At 40.9% G+C, this 17,293-nt stretch overlaps 1 long non-coding RNA gene across 3 annotated transcripts in view; it reads left to right on the top strand.

The window, feature by feature from the left end:
• The window catches only part of LOC125155435 (uncharacterized), a 69,509-nt gene extending 53,798 nt beyond the window's left edge, over positions 1-15,711 (top strand). For 2 of the 3 annotated variants that reach the window (XR_007148215.1, XR_007148217.1), the window contains 3 exons: positions 10,878-10,931; positions 11,493-11,614; positions 15,559-15,711. This is a non-coding gene — a long non-coding RNA (uncharacterized LOC125155435). The remainder of the gene's footprint in view (positions 1-10,877; positions 10,932-11,492; positions 11,615-15,558) is intronic. The other variant, XR_007148216.1, reaches the window with a different exon arrangement.
• The last annotated feature ends 1,582 nt before the right edge of the window (positions 15,712-17,293 follow it).

Below are 17,293 nucleotides of genomic sequence, written 5' to 3' on the forward strand. Positions count from 1 at the left end.
GAAGTGTTTAGATTCCATTAAGAAACCTCAAAAAAAAAAAAAAAAAAACAACCTTGAGCCTTTAGACTTAGAGGAAAGCTCTTTAAAAGCTTCTCACAAGCTATTATTTGTGCATTCAGAAAACCATTAGGACTTCCTCCTTTGGAAATCTGTGTGATTTTTTAGCTTCTGATTTTAAACATCAATATTTTCTTACCATGACCATTATCCTCAAGAACAAATTTCCCCGCCTCACCAGATAGTGCAATTTCTGAGATTCCTGGATGTGGGCTGGATTTATAACAGTAATAAAGTGACATATCTGATGGGAGGAAGATTGGAATCAGAAGGAGTTGGGGGAGTAGAAAAGTGGGTGCATAAGTGTCCTGAATGCTTAGAAATGCCATGGGAGTAACGGGGGGCTCCGGCCAAGCCTCATGCCTGAGAAGGATACTTGCCAGTTGGCGGAGCAGATACTTGGGGACCAGACTGAATCACAGTGGGAAACATCTCCTCTTTCTTCCTGATACTCTCAAGAAATGGGGACTAGGGCAGACCCCCAAGAGGCATCCTGCCATGGCTGGGAGAGGATGCAAACTCTAGGGCAAGCTCTTAGGCTTAGCCTCCAGCTCTGTCACTAGCTGCTGAGCTTAGGCAGTCAGAGAGTGGTGTCTTCAGTAGCCCCGAGGGCAAAATCCCAAGTAATTCATATCAAATTCCACAATCTTCTATTTAACAAGACTAATATGCCCTCTACCCAGCAAATACCAAATAATAAATTGGATGGGCCTTTCCAGTTCTTGCAAAGGAGAAAGTAAGAATATATGTGTAGATATAAAGAATGTAGGCTTTAAAGCCAAATTGCCAGGGTTCAAATGCCATCCCTTCCACCTACTAGCTAGGTGTCCTCTTATTGTCTCATTAAGCCTCAGTTTCTTCATCTGTAAACTGGGAATAAAAATAATTTCTATCTCAGAAGGTAGTTGTGAGGATTAAATGCAATGGTACATATAGATTTCTTAATACACTGCCTGACACAGAGTAAGCACTCAGTAGTTAACTACAGTAGTATTTTTTATCCTTAATATTTGAGACATGATGTTATGATGCCTGGTCAAGTTGAGGAAGACTGGAATGTCAAAGACATCACCTATGTAAATGTTTAAATCAAAAGGGCTTTCACAGAGTGTTTGACCTTCACATTTCTGTTTTTAAAAAAGGAATTAGTTGCTTTTATTCCTAATTGCAAAAGTATACATGAACACAATGTACAATTTGGATATCTTAGAAAGGCATAGAAATAACCATTGTTAATTATTTGATATATAATAATAAATATATAAATATATGTGTATATTTTAAACTAAACTGAATTTACACTACAGTTTTTAATCAGGTTTTTTGCACTGTGTTGTGAACGTGACTTAAAAACATTTTTTTTAATGTGTATTTATTTTTGAAAGAGAGCGACAGAGCATGAACAGGGGAGGGGCAGAGAGAGAGAAGGGACACAGAATCTGAAGCAGGCTCCAGGCTTTGAGCCATTAGTACAGAGCCTAATGCGGGGCTTGACCCCACGAACTACGAGATTATGACCTGAGCTGAAGTTGGACGCTTAACTGACTGAGCCACCCAGGTGCCTCTGGACATGACTTTTTAAAAAAACATCATGTTTTACTTCTGTAGACATTTTATTGCTGAATATGCAATAATTTAATCGGTGTTATATTGTTGAACATTTTGATTGTTTCCAGTTTTTACCTATTAAAAATTATAATGCTTATTTCTTAAGGATAAAAACTCTAGTAGAGAAAGATGGGACTACTTCAAGGCTTTTGATTCTTGTTCCCAGATTTTCCACTAAAGAAGTGGTACCAGTTTACATTCCTCTCATGGGTAAAAGAATGCTCATTTCTCTGAATATTATAAAAATGTTTACCAATTTAATAGGTGAGAATTAGTTATTTTGCATTTGGATTTTTAGTGAATTTGAATATTTTAAATATGTTTATGGCCACTTATTTCTTAATGGAACATGCATCTGATGCTTTTTAAATTTTATTTTTTGTTATTTTTTTAATGTTTATTTATTTTGAGAGAGAGGGAGAGAATGCAGGTGAGCAGGAGAGGGGCAGAGAGAGGGGAAGAGAGAGAATCCCAAGCAGGTTCTGCACTGTCAGAGAACCTTGAGATCACGACCTGAGCCGAGACCAAGAGTTGGGTGCTTAACTGACTGAGCCATCCAGGTGCCCCTTAAACCTTTTCTTTTTCTTTTTTTTTTGTTTTTTTTTGTTTTTCATTTTTTTCTTTTTTTGGTAGTGAATATATTTAAAGTACAATTATCGTACACTTTTTCTCCCAACTGGATTGTAAGTTCCTAGAGGACAGAAATACCTATACTTCATTTGTCTCCCACAGTGTTGACTGTCAGATAAATACATCAGTGAACTGGGGGGCGGCTCAGTTGGTTGAGCATCTGACTATTGATTTCTGCATGGGGCCTGCTTAGGATTCTCTTTCTCTCTGCCCCTCTCTCCAGCTCATGCTCTCTTTCTCTATCTCTCTCTCTTAAAAAAAATATACCTTGGGGCACCTGGGTGGCTCAGTCGGTTGAGCATCCAACTTTGGCTCAGGTCATGATCTCACAGTTCATGGGTTTGAGCCCCATGTCGGGCTCTGTGCTGACAGGTCAGAGCCTGGAGCCTGCTTCGGATTCTGTGTCTCCCTCTCTCCCTGCCCCTCCCTTGCTCTCACTCTCTCTTTCAAAAATAAATAAACATTAAAACTTTTTTTAATTAAAAAAATACATTAGTAAACTGATTTTTATTTTATTTGACCATAAAAGCTTTATCCTCAGTGATATTTTCCTATGTTACTTCCATTGTGGTTTTGGTCAGCTGACCTGGCAAGCAGAGGAATTAATTTGTTTGTTTAAGAAACTAATTTTAAGGGCACCTGGGTGGCTCAGTACGTTAAGCAACCGACTTCAGCTCAGGTCGTGACCTTACAGTTTATGGGTTCAAGCCCCGCGTCTGGCTCTGTACTGACAGCTCAGAGCCTGGAGCCTGCTTTGGATTCTGTGTCTCCCTCTCTCTCTGCCCCTCCCTTGCTCACACTCTGTCTGTCTGTCTCTCTCTCCTTTGTTGTGCCCTGGGTGAGTCCTTTCACTGCCTGCACCACCGGCTTCCACCCAGTCGGTGCCCCCATCTGATCTGACAGGCAACACATTAAGTAGTATTGAAAAGTGGCTGAGAAATGATACACATTTAGTAAGGGTGGGGTCCCCGTTGCTAATGTATTTGGATCAGCTCCCCTAATAATTTTACCTCAAATGAAAAAGAGAAGTCAAGCTCTTTGGGGTGCCTGGGTGACTGAGTCTTGATTTGGGCTCGGGTCATGATCTCATTGATTATGGGATTGAGCCCCACATCAGGTTCTGTACTGAGTGTGGAGTCTGCTTAAGATTCTCTCTCTTCTCTCTCCCTCAGCCTCACCTGTTTGCATGCCGAAGTGCTCGCTCTCTTTCTCGAAAAAAAAAAAACAACAAACAAAAAACAGTCCAGCTCTAAGAATAAGATCCAAGTGGGGGACAGCAATCATGCTTCAGGCAGCAAAGCTGGTCATTGGGAGATTAGTGTGTGACTTTGCCTTGAAGGGCTCTCTCTCTTTTTGAATGACAGATCATGGCCTTCTTGGAAAAGTGCTCTGCCACATTCTTTTTTTTTTTTTTTTTAACGTTTATTTATCTTTGAGACAGAGAGAGACAGAGCATGAACAGGGGAGGGTCAGAGAGAGGGAGACACAGAATCCGAAACAGCCTCCAGGCTCTGAGCTGTCAGCACAGAGCCCCACGCGGGGCTCAAACTCATGGACCGCGAGATCATGACCTGAGCAGAAGTCAGACGCTTAACCGACTGAGCCACCCAGGCGCCCCTGCCACATTCTTATTGATAAGCTTTCAAAAAAGAACAGAGCAGTGGGGAAGAAAAAAGGGGCCAGTGGGAGCCCAGACACCTTCACGGGCAGATGGGGACTTGCTCCCTTTGACTCGGGAGCAGTCTTGTTTATTGAATTTCAGTTCTGAAGATACCCTGTATGGTTGCCTGGTACTTCTGGTCTGCTCCCTCAATATTCTTTTCTCCTCCTTCTCTTACACGTTTCCTTCAACACCTCCCTCCGTCGGATCTGCTGGAACGCCCCCTTTCCTTACTTTACTTGGAAAAAAAAAATGTATTACATTGTCAAATAAATCAGTGTTCAACTGGTGTACTTGAGAATAGCTGAAAAAGCCTTTTGTCTCTGGACAGAAGATGCTTAGAAAAATCTCACCCCATTATCTTCCAGGTAATTTGTCTTTTAAACACCTTTCTTCCATAGAGAAAATTGCAAATGGCAGTGAAAAGAGAGATGGTTCATTTAGAAGACACAGTGATAGTATAACAGTATTTTCTTAGGGTACTAATTAATGAACCTGTAATCGCTAAACCTAAATCACATAAAATGGAAGGTATGAAACTTTTTTTGAAAAGAAGCTTTGCACCTATCTCATTCCCCCAAATAGCCATCTCTAATGATTCCCTCAAGTGCTGTAGGAAAGACCTGCCATTTACAAAATGCTTTTGCTTATATTTTCTTATTTGGTCATTATGCATTAAGCACAATGGGCATTCCCCCTCATTTTCTAAATGCAGATGCCCAGACAAGGTTAGGTGACCTACTCAAGGTCACCCAGCTCTCTGCTGCTCAGTGGCTCCCTGCTAGTTCTCTGCATGCTCCCATCTCCGTGCTGCACTCTGATGTTTAAAACAAAATGGAAAACAACGTATTACTCCTGGCACTATCTTGGGGCTAGGTTATCCTTGGCCTAGCTTTGCACCTAGGCACCCTTTGAAATGTGATTCGGAGCTGCGAAAAGGGCTATTTTAATACCCCCGGAGTGAGGCTTAGTTGAATTTTTCCTAGTATGTGCCTGTGACTAAGAGAACACAATGTCTCAAGTGGTTGTTCCTTCAGCACTTTGGTAACATTTGTTTTGCTAAAATCATGAAGTGACAATTACTCTCCTTTCTAAACACACTGGAAATGTATAGTCACCATTTCAGAAAGGGGGGTGGGTCACAAATTATTTTTAAAAGATGATACATAAAGAACTTCCCATAAGTTTTGGGTTAGAGGCAGCTAATATTCCTCAATAGAAAACACTGTGAAAAACAACAACATTTTCAGTAGAAAATACCAGAAAAGCAAAAAATCCTCCCACTGAACATCTTGGAGGTGGAACTACCTCGCCACCTTTAACACCTACCCAGAAATTCCCAAATGCAGGATCCCAAATGCAGGAGGGCACTGCACCTTAAAACACACCCCACCCCCACAGCAACTGCCGATGTGCCGTCACAAAGCCATTTGTGTAGGTAATGTTACCAGGATTAGTTTCCTCAGAGACATTTCCTGGCTCCAAATAGCTTTAAAGGATTTTAAAACAGCATAAAAGTTGGTGATCAATTATGACAAAGCAAACTGGCTGCTGACACTGTGCTTAGTAATTGAGGTAAGGTTTGACCAGGTTATTTTCAGGATTTCCAAAGAACAGACTTCTGTACAACAGCATTAAACAAATGGAGTTTCCAGCAAGCAAGGGTGAGAATTTTGTCGAGGTTCAAGTTCATATCGGGCTCAGGAATTCTCACCTCCTCAGCGTCACTGGGCACTGACATCACAGGCATATTTTCTATACTGAGAATTTGGGTCTCGCTTTATTTTTGCAGTTTTTAAGAAAAGAAAAAGAAATAATAACCTGTTAGGTGCCCACTATTATGTAGCAGCTGTAAAGAAAGCCAAGGGGATGACTCATTGTCCCTTGAACACATCATGCACATTCCAGCCCCCGCATCTCTGCTCATGTGCTTCTCACGATGCCCTTGCCCCTCCTGGCCTGCTGAGGAAGGCTACGTGCCTGCAAGCATCATCTCTGGCTCAACTTGTCTTTCTTTCCCAGGTAAAGCAGTGCTGTCTGCCTCCTCTGAGCTTTTGTAGTCCTCACTGTTTGCAGGACACATATACAGCGTATCCTCTCTGATATGGATAATTCTCTTTTTATTTCCTACCTCTGGAAATGGGCTGTAAATTCCATCAGTGAAGTGTACCTTTCTTCCTTTCCTTTCTTTTGTTTAAGAAAAATTGCCCTGAGAGTGTGCCTCATACCAAACAAGTACTCAAAGTAATCTCTTGATTGGTTCACGAATCCAAATCTCTCGGTGCTTGGAGGAGTATAGATTTAGCTTGGGTGGCAGAGTCCTTGGTTTTCACCATTGCCTGATTTAAGGTCTCTGTTGGACTGTGGATTCGTGTTGTTACAGTGTTTCAGAGCAAGGTCAGGGAGGGGAACCTCAGTGTTTTCATCATAACTCCATTTGAATGTGTGCTCCCTTATCTGTGGCTGTTATCCCAACCAGTGGCAAGGACGTAATTAAAGAGTCATGAAGATTCAGGCAGGCTGAGTGTCCTGGCTTAACGGAGGGCCAAGCTCAGCTCCAAGAAGGCTAAGGAAATAAGAGGAAGAAGATACAGTTTCAGGTTAGGAAGAGTCCTCTCCTAGGGCCACCAAGAAAACACCTGGGAGATTCTGTGTAAGAGTTAAAGATCCTGTTGTTGCCTTTTCTATGGGGCTGGGTTCACCTGCTTGGAGAAGGAAGTGGGGAAAATGGGTCCAAGTTCCTGGTATTAAATGAGGTTTTTCTGTAGAAGAGCTGACGAAGCAGAGAAATTGGAAGGAGGGGAGCAGAGACAGCAGAAAGTTATCTAGAAGAGCAGTGAGGGGGGACAATGGAGTGGAAAGGAGATCAGAGTGGATGTAAAATTATCTCAGGAGAAGGAGTGTTGTTGTTGGGAGAGAGCTGTTGGGGAAAGGATTCAATTGCATGGACAAAAATGTCAGGGAAATTTTTACCTGACTCCACAGAAAGCTTTGCTGAGTTAAGGGGCGAGTAATAGATTTGAATTCTGACGACCTAAGGCTGTGTGCACAATCCGGCTATGCAAGGAGGCAGCAAATGCCTCAGTGTAGAGCATGGACTTAGAGTACGTGGAACTGTGTTCAAATCTCAGCTATGTGTCCCTGGCCAGGTTACCGTTTCTGAGCCTCCGTTTCCTCATCTGTAAAATAAATGTGTCTCCTGCAGTGTTGTTGGGAGTATTAAATGAGATCATGTAAACGGTGGGTGAAGTCCCTGGCATTTAGTAAATGGTAGTGCCATCTGTATATGGGATGGAACAGAAGGGTGGCATATTTCATGATCTCTTTTTTAAGCAAACCCTGGCTTTGGGGCACCCTGAGAGTGCCAAGGAGGGACCCAGAGAGAAATTCCTTGTGGCGGGAATGGCCAATGCAATTCTAGGGATAATGATGGCTAATGTTGCATTTGAAATGATTTCCTGCCCCAGGCTCTAATAGCTCTGTCTGCCCTCATCCGCCACAGCCTCTTCAGAAAACTCTGTTATGTGCAACTGCTTTGTGTTAGTGGTGTTTAGCAACAGAAAGGAGACAGGTCATTTGGCTACCTCCAGTGGGAAGGTAGAAAGCAAGCAGCAAGGACCGAGCAGGAAGCTGGAGTTCACAGCCAGAGGTGGTGGATTCATTAAGGAGCGTAGTAATTCCACAGTGAGTATCAAAGGAAAGAGCAGCCTCAGAAGGGAAGCAGGCTTGATAACGTCCAGTTTAACTAATACATGTGTAACTGTCCCTGGAAGAAATCGGGAAACACCTCTAGTTATTGGACTAACCAACCCAGAGCCAAGAGCTGATACGAATGAAGTCTTTCTTGGGCCCTCTGCCATCACTTACTGATTAAGTTAGGTCAAGCTGACTCACCTGGAGTGGCTCTAGCACATTCTAGTTAATCTGGACCCGCTAAATTTGCACAGCCAGCATCTCTGTGTGTCGGTTGTAACTCCAGGCACTCCTTCTTCTCCTCTGTGCCACAGGAAGGTTTCCCCAGGTCGCCAGCCTCAGGGACAGACAGGATGCAAATGAGGAATAGCACAAAAATGGTTTGGCTCCAAATGGGGAAGGCCTTCTAAGATGGCTCACAACTGCTGTCATGTTGTGCTCACCACGGCAGTGACTCTCCCATAATTCTCGGAACCCCTCACATAATCGCCCCAGCCACCAGAGGCCATAGCCCTTACCCACTGGCTAGCCTCCACGGCAGTCCCCTTACACACACAGGTTTCCTTTGCCTCGGGCAGGCTATTCTTAAACTCTAACTCCTTCCCACGGTACTGTTGAGCCTCCCCACGTTGCCCATGACGTCCTCTTGACGGTAAGCAGCCCTGTCAAGGGCAATAGCTGAACTGCCGCCATTCATCATTTCCTATCTCTTTAAATAACGCCTGTTCACCCACGCAAGTGGCTTCACTGCCATTTGCAAGCATCTGCCGTAAGTTTCCAGAATTTCTCCAGACCACCCATCCCTCACTCGCTCACTTTGCTACTCGTTTGTTATTCCTAGCTTTCCTATCAGTGACCACACCCTTCCTACCAGCTTCCTCCTCCCCAGTCTGGTTCTGTCCCCAAGCTTTTGTCCTTCACTTTGGAACCGATTGTGCTGTCTTCCAACCCCTTCACTCCTCTGGACAGAATCCAGGTTTTCATCTGCCTCAGATACCTACAGCCTCACTAAAACCTTTAACACTCCAAGCAGGGAAAAAATATATAAACCATAATGTTAAAGTTATAAACCAGAAATAAATATAAATGCCAACACATTAGATGATGACTATTAAAAAGACTTTTCTGAGGGGCACCTGGGTGGCTCAGTCGGTTAAGCATCTGACTTCTCCTCAGGTCATGATCTCACAGTCTGTGAGTTCGAGCCCCGTGTCGGGCTCTGTGCTGACAGCTCAGAGCCTGGAGCCTGTTTTGGATTCTGTGTCTCCCTCTCTCTCTGACCCTCCCCCGTTCATGCTCTGTCTCTCTCTGTCTCAAAAATAAATAAACGTTGAAAAAAAAATTACAAAAAAAAAAAAAAAGATTGTTCTGAACTGTCAAATGTTTCTCCTGCCCAAATGTTCTGAAGGCCCAATTTGCTGGCACTCAGAGTCTGCCTGATGGTGAAGCACACGTGCTCCCCCCCACTCCCACCCCACACCTGGTGGCTCGCCCCCCAGCTTGCTTCTAGCTCCTTCCCTCCATAAAATGGCCTCTTCTCCTTTCTCCCCATCCCTATCCGTCCCGGTGTGTGTATCTGTTTTGTCTCTTTAACGCATTCTCAATGAATTGATTGCTACTTATTGCTTTTTCAACAAAGATGACTAAAACGTCAAGCGATAAGCACTGCACTAGAGATATGTGTTGATTCTACCCAATAGTCACTCCCTCCTGTAGCCAGGTCCAGGAGGTGACCGCAGGCACCAGGAGAAAAATTTAAGCAACAAGCTGTAACAATTGGTCTGACCCTGAGCAAATTTACGTGGGTCACCAGAACATCCATCATTTCTCACTGCAAGTGTTTTTTAATGCCAGTAGCGATGGTTATGCATAATTTATTATCTAATTGACTTGACCGAAAAGGCCATGAGAGAAATAACAAGCATACCCAGAAGGACCCCCCTCCCTCCCTCCTGTCCTGCCTGTGTTCTTTTGCCTTATTTCTTTTTTATTTTTTGTATCAAAAGTGCATTTAAAATGGGTTTGCTTTTTATCTGTAACTCAAAATCTTTATCTCATGACCTCATTTTTTCGGCACAACCCTCCCTAAGCTCCTTCTCAGACCTTCTCTGAACCGAGCCATATGTGGCTCTGCCTTTATTTCAACTGCAAGCAGTTTCTCAGAATAGTATCATTAGCGAGGAGGACCCCTCTCTGCCAGGGAACCCGGGATGGTGTCTGCTCGCCTCGGCAATGCAGCCCTTCCGGAACTTTAACTTTGCCTTTTAAAATATTTTGTGTACAAGCTCTCTGTACTCTTGGCCTACCCCCTTGTTTTCCTTCCAGGTCTCAGTGACCGATCTGCTTTCCCCTTAATTTACTCATTTACTTCATTTTATGTCTTCTAACCTGGATACTTTCAGAGCAGTGTCTCCAGACTTTTCTCCTTGCTCATCACTGTTTACTCCATGATAGACATAGGTGCTACAGGAGGTGAGGGGAGCCAGCCCATCTAATATTTCGGAGATGATTTAGAGATTTTACTCAAGAGGAGATATTAAGGAGGGTCTCAAGATGGACAGTGTGGGTGAAGAGCAGGTGGAAGAAACAAAGCCTCTGTGAATGAGGATTATATTCATTTTCTTGTGGCTGCTGTAGCAAAGTACCACAAACTGGGTGGCTTAAAACAATAAAAATTTATTGCCTCAGTTCTGGATGATACAAGTCCAAAATCAAGATAGTAGGGTCATGCTCCCTCTGAAACCTGGAGAGGGGAATTCTTCCTCACCTCTTTCAGCTTCTGCTGGTTTCCAGGCATTCCTTGGCTTGTAGCCCCATCACTCAAGTTTTCTGCCTTCCTTACTTGTTACACAATATGCTATTTGTGTGTCTTTGTGTCCACATGACCATCCTTCAAGACACCAGTCATACTGGAGTAGGAGCCAGCCCTACTCCAGTATGAACTCATCTTAACCAGTGATATCTGTCACCACCCCAAGTTCAAATAAGGTCACATTCTGAGGTTTTGGGGGTTCGGATCTCAATGTATCTTTTGGAGGAGGGACACAATTCAATGAGGAGCATGACCATTTGGAGAAAAGTCAGTGGTTCAGTTTGGCTGAGAAGTTGACTATGACTAGGGAGTAATGGGAGATGAAAACAATCTAGCAACTAAAATAATTGGAGAGTAAAACTGTGGACTTATTAGCTTAGTTTAATACTGAGAAATTCTCTCCATCTCTCATTCCAGTCCAGCACCTTACAATTTTTGCAACTGGTCAAAAGAAAGAGAGCTACCATGCAGGTAAGCCAATAATGTCTTCTCTATCTCTCTGTCGTTCCTTTGTTTATTAATCCAATAGTATTTATTGAGCCCCATGTGTGAGGAACCATCCCAGACGATGGTTCGGTGGCAAACAAGACAAACCTAACTTCTGCTCTTCTGGAAACACAACTCAAAGTGTGATCTTACTCATCTCCACCTATGACCTTTTTCATCAACATGTAAAAATGTTTGAAAGGAATTCCAAGGTAGAAAAATTAAAAATGGGCAGGTGGCAAAATGCAAAACAAAACAGGAAGTCATTTTAAAAGTAGAAAATAAGTAAATACACCCCAGGTAGGTGGCAAGCATGTGCAAAGCTCTTTCTATGTCAAGGCCAATGGCCTTAACGTATTATAAGGTATCAGATAACTAATTCCTCCAAACTGCTGAGGCATGCTTGTCTTTCCCATATTGAAAACTGGAAATCTTCAACTGCCCCTCCTGGAAGGTGACAATGTAACACACTGCCCAATACTCAGCCACCTGCTGAAGTTTAAAAGGCACAGTGGGAAATACATAGCTATTTCTTCCATACATTAGGAATAATTGGACCATGCCTGGACAAGCACAATGAGTTGGACGCAAGCCTTCAATTCTAATCTGGCAGCACACTTGTTGATAAATTGCAAAACGTCTCCTGGTTTCCATGGAAAAAAAGGAAGGTACTGTGGACATGCGACTCAGTGCAATTATGTTCACTATAGTTAATATTTTCCATAAACTACAGATGGTCTCTGGATTGGGCAATATTTGCAGAAATTATATTATAATACTATCAAATACTACATAGAATGAACTTTCAAAGGAATAATGTACGAGGCAACAGCACATCTCTTATCATTCAGCAAGTGACCTTACCTGGCAGGGTTTTGGTTTTTTTTTTTCACTTAATAGTATGTTTTCACAAAAGGTAGGGAAGAAGAAAAGAAAAAAAAACAACCAGTAAGATAGTGAATGTCATTTGAGATATTCACAAATAGTCTGGCATTCATCTCTTTCTAAGAACATAGTAGGACTGTATTTCTCTGCCCCCTTTCAAGTTAGGTATGACCATGTAACTTACTTTGGCTGATGAAATGGGTACAGAAGTGACGTCATTCCTTACTGAAACCTTTCAGAACCAGTGCACAGTTTGTTACATTCTCCTATTTTGCTGCTTTAGAGGTTGTGGAAGTAAGTGTCAAGGTGAGTCCTCTCAGGATGGCTCTCTTGATGACACTGATGAGCAGAGAAACAGAGTGTGGGTGAAATTACAGATTTATAGGACTAAGACATTGAAGCTTAGGGTTTTTTATTACTGCCACATAACCTATCCTGTTCTGATTGAAATCAGCAGCAAATTCTTCGTGTCCATTTCTACTAACCAACTAGTCAACACCTTTAGTGTTAATGGGGGAGAGTTCTCAGATGGGTGGATGGTGCCCCCTAAAGGGAATTCTTTTGGGTGTGCACCTGTCAGGGTGGATCTGTCAGGGAGACCAAGGTTGGGCTCCAGATAGATTGTAAGGCTTTAGTAGGAAGATACTAGAATATGTTTATTTTAATTACTCAGTTGTAATAAATGCTTTGGATAACTATGAAATATTTCAATATGATATGATTTCAATGTGATTTTATTCTAGTCAATACTCAGCAGTGAAGTTCCAAGAATATTATGATGAACAAAGGGACAAAGGAAAAAGATGGAAAACCATAGTCAACAGAATATCATGTTAATAGATGGACGTAGCCATTGACTTAATGTCAAATTCATCCATCTCTCTCTTTTCTATTCTTAACTCCCTTAGTTAAGTCAATCTAACCACCCATTTCCAATCCAGAATTCTACTCTTACACTTCTACAATGACTATCATAGCTACCTAAGATTACTTTTGGGACAAAGCAGGGTACAAATGGAGGAATAGACAATTCCTTTATCCTGGGGAACTGTGAGGTTTGCTTTACCATGGCTTTATCACTTCACCCCTAACTCTTTTTTCCCTCCCTGCCTCCTAATCAATTCCCTTTACCCCAAACCACTCTCTTGCAAGAGTGCTCTGATGGCTTTTCTCACATGGTTTCACTCATCTGCAAAGTCCTTCTTGCTCTTTTTTTCCTATTCAAATCTGACCATCCCTCAAGGCTCAGCTGCCATCTCCATGAAGTTCTGGAACTTCCTGATGTCTTTATTAGCATTCCTCTTTTCTAAATTCCTGTAGCAGTAACAGTCTGCAGTACATAATTTCGTTCTTAATTATATAATGGTTCACCCCTGTTTTGGGTGCCCCTGTTCTGTCCCCCAGTCACTTTTTGGGGTTGTGTGCAACTCAAGACTTCTCTCTCTCATCCTTTCTTTCTCTGTCTTATGTCTTTTCATAAAAAACACCCTGCACCATGCACAGAAACACAAAAATGAAACAGGCCTTACTATTAAAAACAAAAGAGCATGACAACTCAATGTAACCAAAATAATTCAAATAGTACCTTCACTTATGATTGATAACATGTCCTTCTGAAAAGTAAGGTCTATGTAAGATGACTATTACACGGAAGCTATTTTACTGTGCAGAAGCTAGCAAAGGACAAATTACATATTTAAGATAAAATATTACATGTGGACTTCATTTTCATCTTCTTGATATTTTATATGAAATTGAGATTCTTTGAATCACTTACAAAACATGTCAATTAAAAAGAGATTTCAGGAACTTTTGCTAATGTGTTAGGCTTTTGGTTTTACCAAGCACAAATGTAGGCTCAATGCCTTTTTTTTTCTTTTCAAATATTTTATTTACTTTTTGAGATAGAGTGTAAGCAGGAGAGGGGCAGAGAGAGAGAAGGGGACAGAGGATCCAAAGCTGGCTGACAGCAGCGAGCCTGATGTGGGGCTTGAACTCACGAAATGAACCACGAGATCATGACCTGAGCCCAAGTAGGATGCTCAACCAATTGAGCCAAGCAGATGCCCCCGTTCAATGCCTTTTTCTTAAAAAAAAAATTTTTTTTTAAATGTTTATTTATTTATGAGACAGACAGAGACAGATCATGAACGGGGGAGGGTCAGAGAGAGGGAGACACAGAATCGGAAACAGGCTCCAGGCTCTGAGCTGTCAGCCCAGAGCCTGACGCAGGGCTCAAACTCACAGACTGCGAGATCGTGACCTGAGCCGAAGCCGGACGCCCAACCGACTGAGCCACCCAGGCGCCCCTCAATGCCTTTTTTTAAAAAAAGTTTTATTTTATTTATTTATGTATGTATGTATGTATGTATGTATGTATGTATTTATTTATTTATTTATTTAGAGAGAAAGGGAGAATGCGCGTGTGAGCTGGGGGGGGGGGGTGGCAGAGAGACAGGGAGAGAAAGAATCAGAAGCAGGCTCTGTTATCAGTGCACTTCTCGAATTCGAGAACTGTGAGATCATGACCCGAGTCAGAATCAAGAGTCAGATATTTAACAGACTGAGCCACCCAGATGCCCCAGGCTCAATGCCTTTGATGATTCTATATACCTGTACACTCATAGAATCAGAAATGGTAATTAGCATGTGGTCAGTTGTCAATAAATTCTTGTTGATTATTCACCTTCACTATAAAGTGCTTTGATTTTTTTTGACAAAGCCTTTTGGACCTGAGCTCTGGCTTTCATATGCTAATATATGTATAATACATACATATCCATGTATTTTAGTTTTAAGTGATTTGAATGTATGTGTGTACTTAAAGCCTTTTTGGCAAAACTAGGAAAAATTGAATACAGAGGACTACATGTTAGTTGTCATTTGTTAATTTTCTTAAGTATGAGAATGGCATTATGCTTTTATAATAGCATTTTCTTATTTTTAGAAGATACATACGATAATACTTAGGTTTTGAAGTACCGTGATGTCTGTAACTGATTTTCAAATGGTTCACCAGAAAATTATAGGTAGGTAGATAGATAAAGCAAATATGGAAAAATGTTAACAATTGTTGAATTCAGGGGATAGACAGTTGGGTGATTCTTTATTATTCTTTCAATTTTTCTGTATATTTGAAAATGTTAATAATAAACAATTGATTAAAGAAAACTTGCTATCATGAGAAAAATCAGAAGCAGGAACATTAATATTCAGACCAATTATAATAGCCAGTGACATGGATGTGCATACATGAATTGTGTGACGGAATCTCTGTTACTAAGGTTTATAGTGCTGTTATTTCTGAGCAATACTTGATGCATTCTAATAAATAGATGTTACTATTTGCTTGACCCATTTGGGGGATCAGGAATAGAGGTGTAATTCTATAGTCAAAACAATGGCTTAAAGGTATACACGGTCATTTGACATTTCAAGAGATGGAAGTTAAAAACTTATAATCAGGCTTCAATCAGAAAAATAAACGGGTAATTTAATTTTTAATGTAAAGATGTTTTTGGAAAAAAATGACACATTGCAAACTACTTGAATGTTCTTTTCTCTTTTTAAGGTAATATAAACAAAACTGGTTAATGTGATTATATCTGCCTGACCAGATTTTCTTGATGATAAAAACCATTCCTGGTTTTTTATTACTAATGTCTGATGAACTCTTGCAAGCATTTTTAAATGCCACAAAATTCATCAAAGTCATGATTTCTTCCAGGATGATGCTCAGCTGTGGATAATATCAACAACGATGGGATGAACAATTTTGATGAATGCAAACTGAAAGAAAATGCAGCATATGAAATTCACATTTTGGTATATTTTTATTTGCTAAGTCTTTTCAGCTTTAATAAACACATGTCAAGATATACCTACTAAATATTCTATCTTCTATTGTGCATTTTAGAATGTCAATTTTAAACTTAAAGTGCCCCCAAATATTTGGAAGAACAGGGTGAGGTGCAAGAACTTTTTTTTTCAAGAAAAGAAAATCCAGCAACAAAAACAACAACCAACAACAATAAAGAGGGGGTAATGACGTAGATTCAGAGCTAAGCTTATCTCACTCTACACTGTATAACCTCTATTTCTTACTGTGACATTCAGAATAATAAGTGTACTCATTGGGACATTTTTAACCAAGCACATCTTAACAAAGTCTGTTTTCCTCTTCAATCTCAGTTCTTGGGTTCTAAGTCTAAAGAAGAAACACCATTAGGATTTGGCTTCTGTTCAATATAAAGATATAATTACATAAAAAATTGCTCCATTCCTTCTGCAAGGTGGGTGTCTTTCCCAAACACGAAGACAAAGGTACTCTAGCAAACCTCTGACCGGCAGAAAACAAACCTGGCTCTATGTTGCCATCATGCGGTCAATATCTATATTACACCTTCACTTCACCGGTGCCGCGCAAGATGGCAGCCACCTGGACTCTTAAACCACCTAGAGTAGTGTCAGTGGGTCAAACCCACAGGCCTCATTTTTCGTATAAAGAAACCACATTTTATGGAGGTGCAGTGTGTTAGTTATGTTTTTGTTTTATTAACCCTTTATTCTTCAACCTAGTAACTGTACCCAGAAAAAGATAACAGATTAACGAGATGGATACAAAAATGTTTAGTTTCTTAGTTCCAAGTTCAGTGATTCTTTCCTTAAAGATCTTTACTTTTAATGCACCTACACATAGTTCACATTAATTTCTGCCAATTGACTAATAGCTCCCTTTTAATTTAATGAATACTGAGCACCGTGTGTTTTAGTAGATATAAAAGGCCCAGACTATAGCATTGTGTGTCAACTATACTTCAGCAAAAATACATACATACATACATTTTAGGAGATCTGTGTGTTAGATCCACTTGGTCATCCACCTAAATATATCAGGCCTTATGCAAGTCACTCGATGTTTAAAGGGCTCCTTCCTCCTCTGCTCAACAAAGGACTTTTATGGGGGAGAATATCCAGCAAAAAAATCCTATCATTATTTTGTTTCAGTGTACACCACGAGATTTAGTACTTAATTTTACTGTCTTATTTAATTTTATAATTTTTCTAATGAGTCCTAATCTTGTTTCTACAACTAAAATTTAAGTTATTTGATTGCAAGAATGATAGCAGACTCTCTGGCCTGTGGACTGTATTACATTACCTGAAAGGTTAATAGTCTGCATTTAATAATTCAATGTCGATTAATTTTCAGCAAGTCAAAATAACAATGAAATTGTAAAACTATTTCACTACTTCACCTTCATATTATACTAATATATAATATGCAGCACCATTGATTTACTAGCTAATATATTAACAACAACAACCAAAATGTTTCAAATGTGGGCCAGAAGTGAGCCATCACTACCCGCTTACTTGAGCCCACTGATTCTCTATATTGCTCTGTGGTTCATTTTATCAAGCACGGTAGAATCTCTTCAGGACTGATATCTAAGAGTATG

The sequence above is a fragment of the Prionailurus viverrinus genome, chromosome F1 (genome assembly GCF_022837055.1).
Source record: "Prionailurus viverrinus isolate Anna chromosome F1, UM_Priviv_1.0, whole genome shotgun sequence".
Classification (NCBI taxonomy): domain Eukaryota; kingdom Metazoa; phylum Chordata; class Mammalia; order Carnivora; family Felidae; genus Prionailurus; species Prionailurus viverrinus.